This window comes from Rhinoderma darwinii (genome assembly GCF_050947455.1).
Source record: "Rhinoderma darwinii isolate aRhiDar2 chromosome 5 unlocalized genomic scaffold, aRhiDar2.hap1 SUPER_5_unloc_19, whole genome shotgun sequence".
NCBI lineage: Eukaryota > Metazoa > Chordata > Amphibia > Anura > Rhinodermatidae > Rhinoderma > Rhinoderma darwinii.
In genome coordinates, this window is record NW_027461775.1 from 457,995 (window position 1) to 475,071 (window position 17,077).

General features: G+C 47.1%; 11 non-coding genes and 1 pseudogene across 11 annotated transcripts; all 12 read left to right on the top strand.

Moving 5' to 3' along the window:
- The first annotated feature begins 307 nt into the window (after nt 1-307).
- On the top strand, nt 308-498 carry LOC142686991 (U2 spliceosomal RNA). Its single transcript, XR_012856279.1, has one exon. It is a non-coding gene; the product is annotated as a U2 spliceosomal RNA (small nuclear RNA).
- Nucleotides 499-1,781: 1,283 nt separating this feature from the next.
- LOC142686992 (U2 spliceosomal RNA) lies at nt 1,782-1,972 on the top strand. The gene has a single exon (XR_012856280.1). It is a non-coding gene; the product is annotated as a U2 spliceosomal RNA (small nuclear RNA).
- Nucleotides 1,973-3,232: 1,260 nt separating this feature from the next.
- LOC142686993 (U2 spliceosomal RNA) lies at nt 3,233-3,423 on the top strand. Its single transcript, XR_012856281.1, has one exon. It is a non-coding gene; the product is annotated as a U2 spliceosomal RNA (small nuclear RNA).
- Nucleotides 3,424-4,723: 1,300 nt separating this feature from the next.
- LOC142686994 (U2 spliceosomal RNA) lies at nt 4,724-4,914 on the top strand. Its single transcript, XR_012856282.1, has one exon. It is a non-coding gene; the product is annotated as a U2 spliceosomal RNA (small nuclear RNA).
- Nucleotides 4,915-6,190: 1,276 nt separating this feature from the next.
- On the top strand, nt 6,191-6,381 carry LOC142686995 (U2 spliceosomal RNA). Its single transcript, XR_012856283.1, has one exon. It is a non-coding gene; the product is annotated as a U2 spliceosomal RNA (small nuclear RNA).
- A 1,280-nt stretch (nt 6,382-7,661) lies between these two features.
- On the top strand, nt 7,662-7,852 carry LOC142686997 (U2 spliceosomal RNA). Its single transcript, XR_012856284.1, has one exon. It is a non-coding gene; the product is annotated as a U2 spliceosomal RNA (small nuclear RNA).
- A 1,288-nt stretch (nt 7,853-9,140) lies between these two features.
- Nucleotides 9,141-9,251, top strand: LOC142687158 (U2 spliceosomal RNA; annotated as a pseudogene).
- A 1,416-nt stretch (nt 9,252-10,667) lies between these two features.
- Nucleotides 10,668-10,852, top strand: LOC142687156 (U2 spliceosomal RNA). The gene has a single exon (XR_012856426.1). It is a non-coding gene; the product is annotated as a U2 spliceosomal RNA (small nuclear RNA).
- A 1,292-nt stretch (nt 10,853-12,144) lies between these two features.
- LOC142686998 (U2 spliceosomal RNA) lies at nt 12,145-12,335 on the top strand. The gene has a single exon (XR_012856285.1). It is a non-coding gene; the product is annotated as a U2 spliceosomal RNA (small nuclear RNA).
- Nucleotides 12,336-13,623: 1,288 nt separating this feature from the next.
- On the top strand, nt 13,624-13,814 carry LOC142686999 (U2 spliceosomal RNA). The gene has a single exon (XR_012856286.1). It is a non-coding gene; the product is annotated as a U2 spliceosomal RNA (small nuclear RNA).
- Nucleotides 13,815-15,098: 1,284 nt separating this feature from the next.
- On the top strand, nt 15,099-15,289 carry LOC142687000 (U2 spliceosomal RNA). The gene has a single exon (XR_012856287.1). It is a non-coding gene; the product is annotated as a U2 spliceosomal RNA (small nuclear RNA).
- A 1,276-nt stretch (nt 15,290-16,565) lies between these two features.
- On the top strand, nt 16,566-16,756 carry LOC142687001 (U2 spliceosomal RNA). The gene has a single exon (XR_012856288.1). It is a non-coding gene; the product is annotated as a U2 spliceosomal RNA (small nuclear RNA).
- The last annotated feature ends 321 nt before the right edge of the window (nt 16,757-17,077 follow it).

Consider the following 17,077-nt stretch of genomic DNA (forward strand, 5'->3'; position numbering starts at 1 on the left):
ACAAGGGGTGGCTGTGGGCATGCACTTGCTGCCGCTGCCAGTGTTTATCTGCATGGCAGCAGGGCATTTGGGCGTTGCCAGGAAGGCGTTTTTATGTAGATTCCTCCTCTTTCAGCACTGCATTGTGGTGCAAGCAAAAGAAGCAAATCCTGTCTGGCTTCCTCTCCGGCCTTTATTCACCTCCCGTGTAGCTGTGAGTGTGTGAGCCTGCAGGGCCCCATGGAATTGCCTAGAAGTAGGCTGAATCGCTGCAAGGGCTGAACAGCAGTATCGGGCAGGCTCGGGCAACGCGCGGCCCGTTCGGGTTATCGCTTCTCGGCCTTTTGGCTAAGATCAAGTGTAGTATCTGTTCTTATCAGTTTAATATCTGATACGTCCCCTATCTGGGGACCATATATTAAATGGATTTTTAGAACAGGGAGATGGAAATAGAGCTTGCTCTGTCCACTCCACGCATTGACCTGGTATTGCAGTATTTCCAGGACCGGTGCACCCTTTCCTTATGTGTTGACTAAAAGCAGATTCCAAAAGTGTTTTTTGTCTTTGCTATTGTTTCTGTCTTTCTGAAGGGATCTCCCCTTTTAATCCCATTATTTCAACACCTGTTGGACAATGCATGAGTGATAATGAGCTCATTGATTAAATGCAATTAATGAATAGATTGCCACCTCTTGTTGTGTGTCGTCTGTGTTTCTGTGTTTCCGGCATTTCACATTGGAACACCTCATTCACCTTCCTTGTCTTCTCTCCGCCCTCCCTTTTAGGTAAGTTAAAGAGCTGCACCTGAGCCAGCCACTGATTGATTGATTGATTGATTGATTGATTGATTGATTGATTGATTGATTGATTGCAGCACAACAGTCAAATAGTGGAGTGGAGTAGGGGAACAGCAAACAGCCAATAAAGCAGCCCGCCCGCTCGCCTGCCCGCCACAATGGACCTACCTGTGTACACTAGATGGATGTGATGGAATGTACTGTCGTCCCTACATTTCAAGAAGAAGTAAGAATTGCAGTTGCAACAAAGCCTTGCTTGCCTACAAAGAGAGCAGCAATTTGGATTTGTTACTATGTTACCTAGAAGAATAACAAACTGTGCAAGGATGGAGGTTGTAGGAGCAAGGAGAAGTTGTCTGTAAAGTTGGTGGATGCCTATTTTCCATTTTGCAGTCCCTTGTCTCCCTCTTGTGGCCTCCTGGAGGCAACTAGCTGTGCAAAAAAAAGACAGCCTGGCGGCCGGCTGTTGCAGTGTTGCCCTCTCAGGCAACACTGAGTGACTGACTGAGCCTCACCGTCTTATATAAAGTTCAGACGGAACTTTGCACGTGTCATAGTGGAGCGATTCCAGAGCCAGCTTTCTGACATCATAATGGGGCCTCAGAGATAAAAGCCTGGGCCCAGGCAGTGTTGGTCAGTGCTGCTCAGCAGGCAGCACTGGACTGGACTGGATTACAGCTGATACAAGGTGTGAAGGAACAAGGGGTGGCTGTGGGCATGCACTTGCTGCCGCTGCCAGTGTTTATCTGCATGGCAGCAGGGCATTTGGGCGTTGCCAGGAAGGCGTTTTTATGTAGATTCCTCCTCTTTCAGCACTGCATTGTGGTGCAAGCAAAAGAAGCAAATCCTGTCTGGCTTCCTCTCCGGCCTTTATTCACCTCCCGTGTAGCTGTGAGTGTGTGAGCCTGCAGGGCCCCATGGAATTGCCTAGAAGTAGGCTGAATCGCTGCAAGGGCTGAACAGCAGTATCGGGCAGGCTCGGGCAACGCGCGGCCCGTTCGGGTTATCGCTTCTCGGCCTTTTGGCTAAGATCAAGTGTAGTATCTGTTCTTATCAGTTTAATATCTGATACGTCCCCTATCTGGGGACCATATATTAAATGGATTTTTAGAACAGGGAGATGGAAATAGAGCTTGCTCTGTCCACTCCACGCATTGACCTGGTATTGCAGTATTTCCAGGACCGGTGCACCCTTTCCTTATGTGTTGACTAAAAGCAGATTCCAAAAGTGTTTTTTGTCTTTGCTATTGTTTCTGTCTTTCTGAAGGGATCTCCCCTTTTAATCCCATTATTTCAACACCTGTTGGACAATGCATGAGTGATAATGAGCTCATTGATTAAATGCAATTAATGAATAGATTGCCACCTCTTGTTGTGTGTCGTCTGTGTTTCTGTGTTTCCGGCATTTCACATTGGAACACCTCATTCACCTTCCTTGTCTTCTCTCCGCCCTCCCTTTTAGGTAAGTTAAAGAGCTGCACCTGAGCCAGCCACTGATTGATTGATTGATTGATTGATGCAGCACAACAGTCAAATAGTGGAGTGGAGTAGGGGAACAGCAAACAGCCAATAAAGCAGCCCGCCCGCTCGCCTGCCCGCCACAATGGACCTACCTGTGTACACTAGATGGATGTGATGGAATGTACTGTCGTCCCTACATTTCAAGAAGAAGTAAGAATTGCAGTTGCAACAAAGCCTTGCTTGCCTACAAAGAGAGCAGCAATTTGGATTTGTTACTATGTTACCTAGAAGAATAACAAACTGTGCAAGGATGGAGGTTGTAGGAGCAAGGAGAAGTTGTCTGTAAAGTTGGTGGATGCCTATTTTCCATTTTGCAGTCCCTTGTCTCCCTCTTGTGGCCTCCTGGAGGCAACTAGCTGTGCAAAAAAAAGACAGCCTGGCGGCCGGCTGTTGCAGTGTTGCCCTCTCAGGCAACACTGAGTGACTGACTGAGCCTCACCGTCTTATATAAAGTTCAGACGGAACTTTGCACGTGTCATAGTGGAGCCCTCAGGATTCCAGAGCCAGCTTTCTGACATCATAATGGGGCCTCAGAGATAAAAGCCTGGGCCCAGGCAGTGTTGGTCAGTGCTGCTCAGCAGGCAGCACTGGACTGGACTGGATTACAGCTGATACAAGGTGTGAAGGAACAAGGGGTGGCTGTGGGCATGCACTTGCTGCCGCTGCCAGTGTTTATCTGCATGGCAGCAGGGCATTTGGGCGTTGCCAGGAAGGCGTTTTTATGTAGATTCCTCCTCTTTCAGCACTGCATTGTGGTGCAAGCAAAAGAAGCAAATCCTGTCTGGCTTCCTCTCCGGCCTTTATTCACCTCCCGTGTAGCTGTGAGTGTGTGAGCCTGCAGGGCCCCATGGAATTGCCTAGAAGTAGGCTGAATCGCTGCAAGGGCTGAACAGCAGTATCGGGCAGGCTCGGGCAACGCGCGGCCCGTTCGGGTTATCGCTTCTCGGCCTTTTGGCTAAGATCAAGTGTAGTATCTGTTCTTATCAGTTTAATATCTGATACGTCCCCTATCTGGGGACCATATATTAAATGGATTTTTAGAACAGGGAGATGGAAATAGAGCTTGCTCTGTCCACTCCACGCATTGACCTGGTATTGCAGTATTTCCAGGACCGGTGCACCCTTTCCTTATGTGTTGACTAAAAGCAGATTCCAAAAGTGTTTTTTGTCTTTGCTATTGTTTCTGTCTTTCTGAAGGGATCTCCCCTTTTAATCCCATTATTTCAACACCTGTTGGACAATGCATGAGTGATAATGAGCTCATTGATTAAATGCAATTAATGAATAGATTGCCACCTCTTGTTGTGTGTCGTCTGTGTTTCTGTGTTTCCGGCATTTCACATTGGAACACCTCATTCACCTTCCTTGTCTTCTCTCCGCCCTCCCTTTTAGGTAAGTTAAAGAGCTGCACCTGAGCCAGCCACTGATTGATTGATTGATTGATTGATTGATTGATTGATTGATTGATTGATTGATTGATTGATTGATGCAGCACAACAGTCAAATAGTGGAGTGGAGTAGGGGAACAGCAAACAGCCAATAAAGCAGCCCGCCCGCTCGCCTGCCCGCCACAATGGACCTACCTGTGTACACTAGATGGATGTGATGGAATGTACTGTCGTCCCTACATTTCAAGAAGAAGTAAGAATTGCAGTTGCAACAAAGCCTTGCTTGCCTACAAAGAGAGCAGCAATTTGGATTTGTTACTATGTTACCTAGAAGAATAACAAACTGTGCAAGGATGGAGGTTGTAGGAGCAAGGAGAAGTTGTCTGTAAAGTTGGTGGATGCCTATTTTCCATTTTGCAGTCCCTTGTCTCCCTCTTGTGGCCTCCTGGAGGCAACTAGCTGTGCAAAAAAAAGACAGCCTGGCGGCCGGCTGTTGCAGTGTTGCCCTCTCAGGCAACACTGAGTGACTGACTGAGCCTCACCGTCTTATATAAAGTTCAGACGGAACTTTGCACGTGTCATAGTGGAGCCCTCAGGATTCCAGAGCCAGCTTTCTGACATCATAATGGGGCCTCAGAGATAAAAGCCTGGGCCCAGGCAGTGTTGGTCAGTGCTGCTCAGCAGGCAGCACTGGACTGGACTGGATTACAGCTGATACAAGGTGTGAAGGAACAAGGGGTGGCTGTGGGCATGCACTTGCTGCCGCTGCCAGTGTTTATCTGCATGGCAGCAGGGCATTTGGGCGTTGCCAGGAAGGCGTTTTTATGTAGATTCCTCCTCTTTCAGCACTGCATTGTGGTGCAAGCAAAAGAAGCAAATCCTGTCTGGCTTCCTCTCCGGCCTTTATTCACCTCCCGTGTAGCTGTGAGTGTGTGAGCCTGCAGGGCCCCATGGAATTGCCTAGAAGTAGGCTGAATCGCTGCAAGGGCTGAACAGCAGTATCGGGCAGGCTCGGGCAACGCGCGGCCCGTTCGGGTTATCGCTTCTCGGCCTTTTGGCTAAGATCAAGTGTAGTATCTGTTCTTATCAGTTTAATATCTGATACGTCCCCTATCTGGGGACCATATATTAAATGGATTTTTAGAACAGGGAGATGGAAATAGAGCTTGCTCTGTCCACTCCACGCATTGACCTGGTATTGCAGTATTTCCAGGACCGGTGCACCCTTTCCTTATGTGTTGACTAAAAGCAGATTCCAAAAGTGTTTTTTGTCTTTGCTATTGTTTCTGTCTTTCTGAAGGGATCTCCCCTTTTAATCCCATTATTTCAACACCTGTTGGACAATGCATGAGTGATAATGAGCTCATTGATTAAATGCAATTAATGAATAGATTGCCACCTCTTGTTGTGTGTCGTCTGTGTTTCTGTGTTTCCGGCATTTCACATTGGAACACCTCATTCACCTTCCTTGTCTTCTCTCCGCCCTCCCTTTTAGGTAAGTTAAAGAGCTGCACCTGAGCCAGCCACTGATTGATTGATTGATTGATTGATTGATTGATTGATTGATTCAGCACAACAGTCAAATAGTGGAGTGGAGTAGGGGAACAGCAAACAGCCAATAAAGCAGCCCGCCCGCTCGCCTGCCCGCCACAATGGACCTACCTGTGTACACTAGATGGATGTGATGGAATGTACTGTCGTCCCTACATTTCAAGAAGAAGTAAGAATTGCAGTTGCAACAAAGCCTTGCTTGCCTACAAAGAGAGCAGCAATTTGGATTTGTTACTATGTTACCTAGAAGAATAACAAACTGTGCAAGGATGGAGGTTGTAGGAGCAAGGAGAAGTTGTCTGTAAAGTTGGTGGATGCCTATTTTCCATTTTGCAGTCCCTTGTCTCCCTCTTGTGGCCTCCTGGAGGCAACTAGCTGTGCAAAAAAAAGACAGCCTGGCGGCCAGCTGTTGCAGTGTTACCCTCTCAGGCAACACTGAGTGACTGACTGAGCCTCACCGTCTTATATAAAGTTCAGACGGAACTTTGCACGTGTCATAGTGGAGCCCTCAGGATTCCAGAGCCAGCTTTCTGACATCATAATGGGGCCTCAGAGATAAAAGCCTGGGCCCAGGCAGTGTTGGTCAGTGCTGCTCAGCAGGCAGCACTGGACTGGACTGGATTACAGCTGATACAAGGTGTGAAGGAACAAGGGGTGGCTGTGGGCATGCACTTGCTGCCGCTGCCAGTGTTTATCTGCATGGCAGCAGGGCATTTGGGCGTTGCCAGGAAGGCGTTTTTATGTAGATTCCTCCTCTTTCAGCACTGCATTGTGGTGCAAGCAAAAGAAGCAAATCCTGTCTGGCTTCCTCTCCGGCCTTTATTCACCTCCCGTGTAGCTGTGAGTGTGTGAGCCTGCAGGGCCCCATGGAATTGCCTAGAAGTAGGCTGAATCGCTGCAAGGGCTGAACAGCAGTATCGGGCAGGCTCGGGCAACGCGCGGCCCGTTCGGGTTATCGCTTCTCGGCCTTTTGGCTAAGATCAAGTGTAGTATCTGTTCTTATCAGTTTAATATCTGATACGTCCCCTATCTGGGGACCATATATTAAATGGATTTTTAGAACAGGGAGATGGAAATAGAGCTTGCTCTGTCCACTCCACGCATTGACCTGGTATTGCAGTATTTCCAGGACCGGTGCACCCTTTCCTTATGTGTTGACTAAAAGCAGATTCCAAAAGTGTTTTTTGTCTTTGCTATTGTTTCTGTCTTTCTGAAGGGATCTCCCCTTTTAATCCCATTATTTCAACACCTGTTGGACAATGCATGAGTGATAATGAGCTCATTGATTAAATGCAATTAATGAATAGATTGCCACCTCTTGTTGTGTGTCGTCTGTGTTTCTGTGTTTCCGGCATTTCACATTGGAACACCTCATTCACCTTCCTTGTCTTCTCTCCGCCCTCCCTTTTAGGTAAGTTAAAGAGCTGCACCTGAGCCAGCCACTGATTGATTGATTGATTGATTGATTGATTGATTGATTGATTGATGCAGCACAACAGTCAAATAGTGGAGTGGAGTAGGGGAACAGCAAACAGCCAATAAAGCAGCCCGCCCGCTCGCCTGCCCGCCACAATGGACCTACCTGTGTACACTAGATGGATGTGATGGAATGTACTGTCGTCCCTACATTTCAAGAAGAAGTAAGAATTGCAGTTGCAACAAAGCCTTGCTTGCCTACAAAGAGAGCAGCAATTTGGATTTGTTACTATGTTACCTAGAAGAATAACAAACTGTGCAAGGATGGAGGTTGTAGGAGCAAGGAGAAGTTGTCTGTAAAGTTGGTGGATGCCTATTTTCCATTTTGCAGTCCCTTGTCTCCCTCTTGTGGCCTCCTGGAGGCAACTAGCTGTGCAAAAAAAAGACAGCCTGGCGGCCGGCTGTTGCAGTGTTGCCCTATCAGGCAACACTGAGTGACTGACTGAGCCTCACCGTCTTATATAAAGTTCAGACGGAACTTTGCACGTGTCATAGTGGAGCCCTCAGGATTCCAGAGCCAGCTTTCTGACATCATAATGGGGCCTCAGAGATAAAAGCCTGGGCCCAGGCAGTGTTGGTCAGTGCTGCTCAGCAGGCAGCACTGGACTGGACTGGATTACAGCTGATACAAGGTGTGAAGGAACAAGGGGTGGCTGTGGGCATGCACTTGCTGCCGCTGCCAGTGTTTATCTGCATGGCAGCAGGGCATTTGGGCGTTGCCAGGAAGGCGTTTTTATGTAGATTCCTCCTCTTTCAGCACTGCATTGTGGTGCAAGCAAAAGAAGCAAATCCTGTCTGGCTTCCTCTCCGGCCTTTATTCACCTCCCGTGTAGCTGTGAGTGTGTGAGCCTGCAGGGCCCCATGGAATTGCCTAGAAGTAGGCTGAATCGCTGCAAGGGCTGAACAGCAGTATCGGGCAGGCTCGGGCAACGCGCGGCCCGTTCGGGTTATCGCTTCTCGGCCTTTTGGCTAAGATCAAGTGTAGTATCTGTTCTTATCAGTTTAATATCTGATACGTCCCCTATCTGGGGACCATATATTAAATGGATTTTTAGAACAGGGAGATGGAAATAGAGCTTGCTCTGTCCACTCCACGCATTGACCTGGTATTGCAGTATTTCCAGGACCGGTGCACCCTTTCCTTATGTGTTGACTAAAAGCAGATTCCAAAAGTGTTTTTTGTCTTTGCTATTGTTTCTGTCTTTCTGAAGGGATCTCCCCTTTTAATCCCATTATTTCAACACCTGTTGGACAATGCATGAGTGATAATGAGCTCATTGATTAAATGCAATTAATGAATAGATTGCCACCTCTTGTTGTGTGTCGTCTGTGTTTCTGTGTTTCCGGCATTTCACATTGGAACACCTCATTCACCTTCCTTGTCTTCTCTCCGCCCTCCCTTTTAGGTAAGTTAAAGAGCTGCACCTGAGCCAGCCACTGATTGATTGATTGATTGATTGATTGATTGATTGATTGATTGATTGATTGATGCAGCACAACAGTCAAATAGTGGAGTGGAGTAGGGGAACAGCAAACAGCCAATAAAGCAGCCCGCCCGCTCGCCTACCCGCCACAATGGACCTACCTGTGTACACTAGATGGATGTGATGGAATGTACTGTCGTCCCTACATTTCAAGAAGAAGTAAGAATTGCAGTTGCAACAAAGCCTTGCTTGCCTACAAAGAGAGCAGCAATTTGGATTTGTTACTATGTTACCTAGAAGAATAACAAACTGTGCAAGGATGGAGGTTGTAGGAGCAAGGAGAAGTTGTCTGTAAAGTTGGTGGATGCCTATTTTCCATTTTGCAGTCCCTTGTCTCCCTCTTGTGGCCTCCTGGAGGCAACTAGCTGTGCAAAAAAAAGACAGCCTGGCGGCCGGCTGTTGCAGTGTTGCCCTCTCAGGCAACACTGAGTGACTGACTGAGCCTCACCGTCTTATATAAAGTTCAGACGGAACTTTGCACGTGTCATAGTGGAGCCCTCAGGATTCCAGAGCCAGCTTTCTGACATCATAATGGGGCCTCAGAGATAAAAGCCTGGGCCCAGGCAGTGTTGGTCAGTGCTGCTCAGCAGGCAGCACTGGACTGGACTGGATTACAGCTGATACAAGGTGTGAAGGAACAAGGGGTGGCTGTGGGCATGCACTTGCTGCCGCTGCCAGTGTTTATCTGCATGGCAGCAGGGCATTTGGGCGTTGCCAGGAAGGCGTTTTTATGTAGATTCCTCCTCTTTCAGCACTGCATTGTGGTGCAAGCAAAAGAAGCAAATCCTGTCTGGCTTCCTCTCCGGCCTTTATTCACCTCCCGTGTAGCTGTGAGTGTGTGAGCCTGCAGGGCCCCATGGAATTGCCTAGAAGTAGGCTGAATCGCTGCAAGGGATGAACAGCAGTATCGGGCAGGCTCGGGCAACGCGCGGCCCGTTCGGGTTATCGCTTCTCGGCCTTTTGGCTAAGATCAAGTGTAGTACTTTAGGGTATTGCCTTGTTTCTTGGTCAGGAGGTGCCCTGGTACCCTTTTCCTTGGCCTGGGGGGATCGTTTCTCTTAGGAGAGACTTCACCCCTCTGCTGCTATTGGGGAGGAGGATTAGTCCAGGGCAACGGGGAGCGATCACTTGCCTGGCATTTAGGTGCTGAAGGTATTATCTTTGGATTTCGTTTGGATTTCGTTGGATTTTCGTTGGATCGTTGGCTTCTATTGCGGCAGGATGGAGGAAATTCCTGACTACATGCGGACTCGGAATGCGGTTCGCTTCTCTATGGAGGAATCTGGAGGACAAGGCAAGGACTTGGAATTCCTAACTAAGGTACTGTTGCTTGGTCTTTTCCAGTTGGAGAGACAATGGATTTTGTCTGTAATGGACTATCCAAGAAGAGGATGTTTCGACGTCACCTTTCATACGGAGGACATTTATTTGAAATTTCTGGACACTTTGAAGGAGAAGAAGCAGGATCCAAGACTGGTTGGTGTGACAGTAACACCACACTTTGTTCCAAGTAAAAAGTTGGTGATTGTCAAAATGTTTTCACCTTATGTAAATAAGGATGACATTATGTGGTTTCTCACTAAGTTCTGTGAGGAAGTGGTGGAGAAGGGTAAGGTCTTTAATCCGTTTGGATTCTGGACAGGTAAATGGAAATTCCTGTGTAAGTTTAAGGCAGTTGGAGAGGCTGGAAACTTATTGCTTCCTCCAGCACGCTTTAAAATTGGCAGTGCAAGTGGGAATCTGTATTTCTTTGGAATGGGGATTTTTTGCCACAATTGTAAAGAGTATGGGCATGAGAAGGAGAATTGTGGAAAAATAATTTGTACAAAATGTTTTAAGGAAGGTCATAAGTATAATGGTTGTGAGAAGGGCAAAGTGTGTAACATGTGTAGAGAAGAAGGGCATGTGTTTAAAAATTGTCCAAAAAAAAGTATAAGTGAAGCAAAGGAGGAGAGTAAGAAGACAGTTAAAAGAAAGGAAGTGATAGTTAACAGAAAGGAAGAGAAAGTTACCCCACAAAAAGAGGATAAGCCACAGAAAAAGGGAGGAGCGGGGAAAAGTGTTGAAGTTGGAAAAAGTGATGAAACAAAAAGGAGAAAAATTGTGGAACAAAATGTAGTTTCAGATGAAGATAGAGCAGAAAGAGACAAACTAGTAAAAGACGTGGAGGGATTAAGAGATAAAATTAATTTTGAGAAGGTTCGGAGGCGGGTACGAACCTGTTTGAGAGGGAGTGTACCGGATTTTCTGGAGAGATATGAAGTGCCAACCTGGTTGGCATGTATTGTAAATTTGGAATGGGACGGTCAAGATCTTCGAGAACATCTTGTGGATATGCTTGGTGTAATCGCTTTAAGAAACGGTTTGTTTTATTAATTTTACTTTAAAAAAAAAAAAAAAGAGAGAGAAATTAAAATTATATTTGGTTTTTTCATAATGATGATCAAGTCTTTAAATTTGAAGTTTAAAATTTAACTCGAGACGGATCTGAGTGGAAACCTTATCTGTTCTTATCAGTTTAATATCTGATACGTCCCCTATCTGGGGACCATATATTAAATGGATTTTTAGAACAGGGAGATGGAAATAGAGCTTGCTCTGTCCACTCCACGCATTGACCTGGTATTGCAGTATTTCCAGGACCGGTGCACCCTTTCCTTATGTGTTGACTAAAAGCAGATTCCAAAAGTGTTTTTTGTCTTTGCTATTGTTTCTGTCTTTCTGAAGGGATCTCCCCTTTTAATCCCATTATTTCAACACCTGTTGGACAATGCATGAGTGATAATGAGCTCATTGATTAAATGCAATTAATGAATAGATTGCCACCTCTTGTTGTGTGTCGTCTGTGTTTCTGTGTTTCCGGCATTTCACATTGGAACACCTCATTCACCTTCCTTGTCTTCTCTCCGCCCTCCCTTTTAGGTAAGTTAAAGAGCTGCACCTGAGCCAGCCACTGATTGATTGATTGATTGATTGATTGATTGATTGATTGATTGATTGATTGATTGATGCAGCACAACAGTCAAATAGTGGAGTGGAGTAGGGGAACAGCAAACAGCCAATAAAGCAGCCCGCCCGCTCGCCTGCCCGCCACAATGGACCTACCTGTGTACACTAGATGGATGTGATGGAATGTACTGTCGTCCCTACATTTCAAGAAGAAGTAAGAATTGCAGTTGCAACAAAGCCTTGCTTGCCTACAAAGAGAGCAGCAATTTGGATTTGTTACTATGTTACCTAGAAGAATAACAAACTGTGCAAGGATGGAGGTTGTAGGAGCAAGGAGAAGTTGTCTGTAAAGTTGGTGGATGCCTATTTTCCATTTTGCAGTCCCTTGTCTCCCTCTTGTGGCCTCCTGGAGGCAACTAGCTGTGCAAAAAAAAGACAGCCTGGCGGCCGGCTGTTGCAGTGTTGCCCTCTCAGGCAACACTGAGTGACTGACTGAGCCTCACCGTCTTATATAAAGTTCAGACGGAACTTTGCACGTGTCATAGTGGAGCCCTCAGGATTCCAGAGCCAGCTTTCTGACATCATAATGGGGCCTCAGAGATAAAAGCCTGGGCCCAGGCAGTGTTGGTCAGTGCTGCTCAGCAGGCAGCACTGGACTGGACTGGATTACAGCTGATACAAGGTGTGAAGGAACAAGGGGTGGCTGTGGGCATGCACTTGCTGCCGCTGCCAGTGTTTATCTGCATGGCAGCAGGGCATTTGGGCGTTGCCAGGAAGGCGTTTTTATGTAGATTCCTCCTCTTTCAGCACTGCATTGTGGTGCAAGCAAAAGAAGCAAATCCTGTCTGGCTTCCTCTCCGGCCTTTATTCACCTCCCGTGTAGCTGTGAGTGTGTGAGCCTGCAGGGCCCCATGGAATTGCCTAGAAGTAGGCTGAATCGCTGCAAGGGCTGAACAGCAGTATCGGGCAGGCTCGGGCAACGCGCGGCCCGTTCGGGTTATCGCTTCTCGGCCTTTTGGCTAAGATCAAGTGTAGTATCTGTTCTTATCAGTTTAATATCTGATACGTCCCCTATCTGGGGACCATATATTAAATGGATTTTTAGAACAGGGAGATGGAAATAGAGCTTGCTCTGTCCACTCCACGCATTGACCTGGTATTGCAGTATTTCCAGGACCGGTGCACCCTTTCCTTATGTGTTGACTAAAAGCAGATTCCAAAAGTGTTTTTTGTCTTTGCTATTGTTTCTGTCTTTCTGAAGGGATCTCCCCTTTTAATCCCATTATTTCAACACCTGTTGGACAATGCATGAGTGATAATGAGCTCATTGATTAAATGCAATTAATGAATAGATTGCCACCTCTTGTTGTGTGTCGTCTGTGTTTCTGTGTTTCCGGCATTTCACATTGGAACACCTCATTCACCTTCCTTGTCTTCTCTCCGCCCTCCCTTTTAGGTAAGTTAAAGAGCTGCACCTGAGCCAGCCACTGATTGATTGATTGATTGATTGATTGATTGATTGATTGATTGATTGATTGATGCAGCACAACAGTCAAATAGTGGAGTGGAGTAGGGGAACAGCAAACAGCCAATAAAGCAGCCCGCCCGCTCGCCTGCCCGCCACAATGGACCTACCTGTGTACACTAGATGGATGTGATGGAATGTACTGTCGTCCCTACATTTCAAGAAGAAGTAAGAATTGCAGTTGCAACAAAGCCTTGCTTGCCTACAAAGAGAGCAGCAATTTGGATTTGTTACTATGTTACCTAGAAGAATAACAAACTGTGCAAGGATGGAGGTTGTAGGAGCAAGGAGAAGTTGTCTGTAAAGTTGGTGGATGCCTATTTTCCATTTTGCAGTCCCTTGTCTCCCTCTTGTGGCCTCCTGGAGGCAACTAGCTGTGCAAAAAAAAGACAGCCTGGCGGCCGGCTGTTGCAGTGTTGCCCTCTCAGGCAACACTGAGTGACTGACTGAGCCTCACCGTCTTATATAAAGTTCAGACGGAACTTTGCACGTGTCATAGTGGAGCCCTCAGGATTCCAGAGCCAGCTTTCTGACATCATAATGGGGCCTCAGAGATAAAAGCCTGGGCCCAGGCAGTGTTGGTCAGTGCTGCTCAGCAGGCAGCACTGGACTGGACTGGATTACAGCTGATACAAGGTGTGAAGGAACAAGGGGTGGCTGTGGGCATGCACTTGCTGCCGCTGCCAGTGTTTATCTGCATGGCAGCAGGGCATTTGGGCGTTGCCAGGAAGGCGTTTTTATGTAGATTCCTCCTCTTTCAGCACTGCATTGTGGTGCAAGCAAAAGAAGCAAATCCTGTCTGGCTTCCTCTCCGGCCTTTATTCACCTCCCGTGTAGCTGTGAGTGTGTGAGCCTGCAGGGCCCCATGGAATTGCCTAGAAGTAGGCTGAATCGCTGCAAGGGCTGAACAGCAGTATCGGGCAGGCTCGGGCAACGCGCGGCCCGTTCGGGTTATCGCTTCTCGGCCTTTTGGCTAAGATCAAGTGTAGTATCTGTTCTTATCAGTTTAATATCTGATACGTCCCCTATCTGGGGACCATATATTAAATGGATTTTTAGAACAGGGAGATGGAAATAGAGCTTGCTCTGTCCACTCCACGCATTGACCTGGTATTGCAGTATTTCCAGGACCGGTGCACCCTTTCCTTATGTGTTGACTAAAAGCAGATTCCAAAAGTGTTTTTTGTCTTTGCTATTGTTTCTGTCTTTCTGAAGGGATCTCCCCTTTTAATCCCATTATTTCAACACCTGTTGGACAATGCATGAGTGATAATGAGCTCATTGATTAAATGCAATTAATGAATAGATTGCCACCTCTTGTTGTGTGTCGTCTGTGTTTCTGTGTTTCCGGCATTTCACATTGGAACACCTCATTCACCTTCCTTGTCTTCTCTCCGCCCTCCCTTTTAGGTAAGTTAAAGAGCTGCACCTGAGCCAGCCACTGATTGATTGATTGATTGATTGATTGATTGATTGATTGATTGATTGATGCAGCACAACAGTCAAATAGTGGAGTGGAGTAGGGGAACAGCAAACAGCCAATAAAGCAGCCCGCCCGCTCGCCTGCCCGCCACAATGGACCTACCTGTGTACACTAGATGGATGTGATGGAATGTACTGTCGTCCCTACATTTCAAGAAGAAGTAAGAATTGCAGTTGCAACAAAGCCTTGCTTGCCTACAAAGAGAGCAGCAATTTGGATTTGTTACTATGTTACCTAGAAGAATAACAAACTGTGCAAGGATGGAGGTTGTAGGAGCAAGGAGAAGTTGTCTGTAAAGTTGGTGGATGCCTATTTTCCATTTTGCAGTCCCTTGTCTCCCTCTTGTGGCCTCCTGGAGGCAACTAGCTGTGCAAAAAAAAGACAGCCTGGCGGCCGGCTGTTGCAGTGTTGCCCTCTCAGGCAACACTGAGTGACTGACTGAGCCTCACCGTCTTATATAAAGTTCAGACGGAACTTTGCACGTGTCATAGTGGAGCCCTCAGGATTCCAGAGCCAGCTTTCTGACATCATAATGGGGCCTCAGAGATAAAAGCCTGGGCCCAGGCAGTGTTGGTCAGTGCTGCTCAGCAGGCAGCACTGGACTGGACTGGATTACAGCTGATACAAGGTGTGAAGGAACAAGGGGTGGCTGTGGGCATGCACTTGCTGCCGCTGCCAGTGTTTATCTGCATGGCAGCAGGGCATTTGGGCGTTGCCAGGAAGGCGTTTTTATGTAGATTCCTCCTTTTTCAGCACTGCATTGTGGTGCAAGCAAAAGAAGCAAATCCTGTCTGGCTTCCTCTCCGGCCTTTATTCACCTCCCGTGTAGCTGTGAGTGTGTGAGCCTGCAGGGCCCCATGGAATTGCCTAGAAGTAGGCTGAATCGCTGCAAGGGCTGAACAGCAGTATCGGGCAGGCTCGGGCAACGCGCGGCCCGTTCGGGTTATCGCTTCTCGGCCTTTTGGCTAAGATCAAGTGTAGTATCTGTTCTTATCAGTTTAATATCTGATACGTCCCCTATCTGGGGACCATATATTAAATGGATTTTTAGAACAGGGAGATGGAAATAGAGCTTGCTCTGTCCACTCCACGCATTGACCTGGTATTGCAGTATTTCCAGGACCGGTGCACCCTTTCCTTATGTGTTGACTAAAAGCAGATTCCAAAAGTGTTTTTTGTCTTTGCTATTGTTTCTGTCTTTCTGAAGGGATCTCCCCTTTTAATCCCATTATTTCAACACCTGTTGGACAATGCATGAGTGATAATGAGCTCATTGATTAAATGCAATTAATGAATAGATTGCCACCTCTTGTTGTGTGTCGTCTGTGTTTCTGTGTTTCCGGCATTTCACATTGGAACACCTCATTCACCTTCCTTGTCTTCTCTCCGCCCTCCCTTTTAGGTAAGTTAAAGAGCTGCACCTGAGCCAGCCACTGATTGATTGATTGATTGATTGATTGATTGATTGATTGATGCAGCACAACAGTCAAATAGTGGAGTGGAGTAGGGGAACAGCAAACAGCCAATAAAGCAGCCTGCCCGCTCGCCTGCCCGCCACAATGGACCTACCTGTGTACACTAGATGGATGTGATGGAATGTACTGTCGTCCCTACATTTCAAGAAGAAGTAAGAATTGCAGTTGCAACAAAGCCTTGCTTGCCTACAAAGAGAGCAGCAATTTGGATTTGTTACTATGTTACCTAGAAGAATAACAAACTGTGCAAGGATGGAGGTTGTAGGAGCAAGGAGAAGTTGTCTGTAAAGTTGGTGGATGCCTATTTTCCATTTTGCAGTCCCTTGTCTCCCTCTTGTGGCCTCCTGGAGGCAACTAGCTGTGCAAAAAAAAGACAGCCTGGCGGCCGGCTGTTGCAGTGTTGCCCTCTCAGGCAACACTGAGTGACTGACTGAGCCTCACCGTCTTATATAAAGTTCAGACGGAACTTTGCACGTGTCATAGTGGAGCCCTCAGGATTCCAGAGCCAGCTTTCTGACATCATAATGGGGCCTCAGAGATAAAAGCCTGGGCCCAGGCAGTGTTGGTCAGTGCTGCTCAGCAGGCAGCACTGGACTGGACTGGATTACAGCTGATACAAGGTGTGAAGGAACAAGGGGTGGCTGTGGGCATGCACTTGCTGCCGCTGCCAGTGTTTATCTGCATGGCAGCAGGGCATTTGGGCGTTGCCAGGAAGGCGTTTTTATGTAGATTCCTCCTCTTTCAGCACTGCATTGTGGTGCAAGCAAAAGAAGCAAATCCTGTCTGGCTTCCTCTCCGGCCTTTATTCACCTCCCGTGTAGCTGTGAGTGTGTGAGCCTGCAGGGCCCCATGGAATTGCCTAGAAGTAGGCTGAATCGCTGCAAGGGCTGAACAGCAGTATCGGGCAGGCTCGGGCAACGCGCGGCCCGTTCGGGTTATCGCTTCTCGGCCTTTTGGCTAAGATCAAGTGTAGTATCTGTTCTTATCAGTTTAATATCTGATACGTCCCCTATCTGGGGACCATATATTAAATGGATTTTTAGAACAGGGAGATGGAAATAGAGCTTGCTCTGTCCACTCCACGCATTGACCTGGTATTGCAGTATTTCCAGGACCGGTGCACCCTTTCCTTATGTGTTGACTAAAAGCAGATTCCAAAAGTGTTTTTTGTCTTTGCTATTGTTTCTGTCTTTCTGAAGGGATCTCCCCTTTTAATCCCATTATTTCAACACCTGTTGGACAATGCATGAGTGATAATGAGCTCATTGATTAAATGCAATTAATGAATAGATTGCCACCTCTTGTTGTGTGTCGTCTGTGTTTCTGTGTTTCCGGCATTTCACATTGGAACACCTCATTCACCTTCCTTGTCTTCTCTCCGCCCTCCCTTTTAGGTAAGTTAAAGAGCTGCACCTGAGCCAGCCACTGATTGATTGATTGATTGATTGA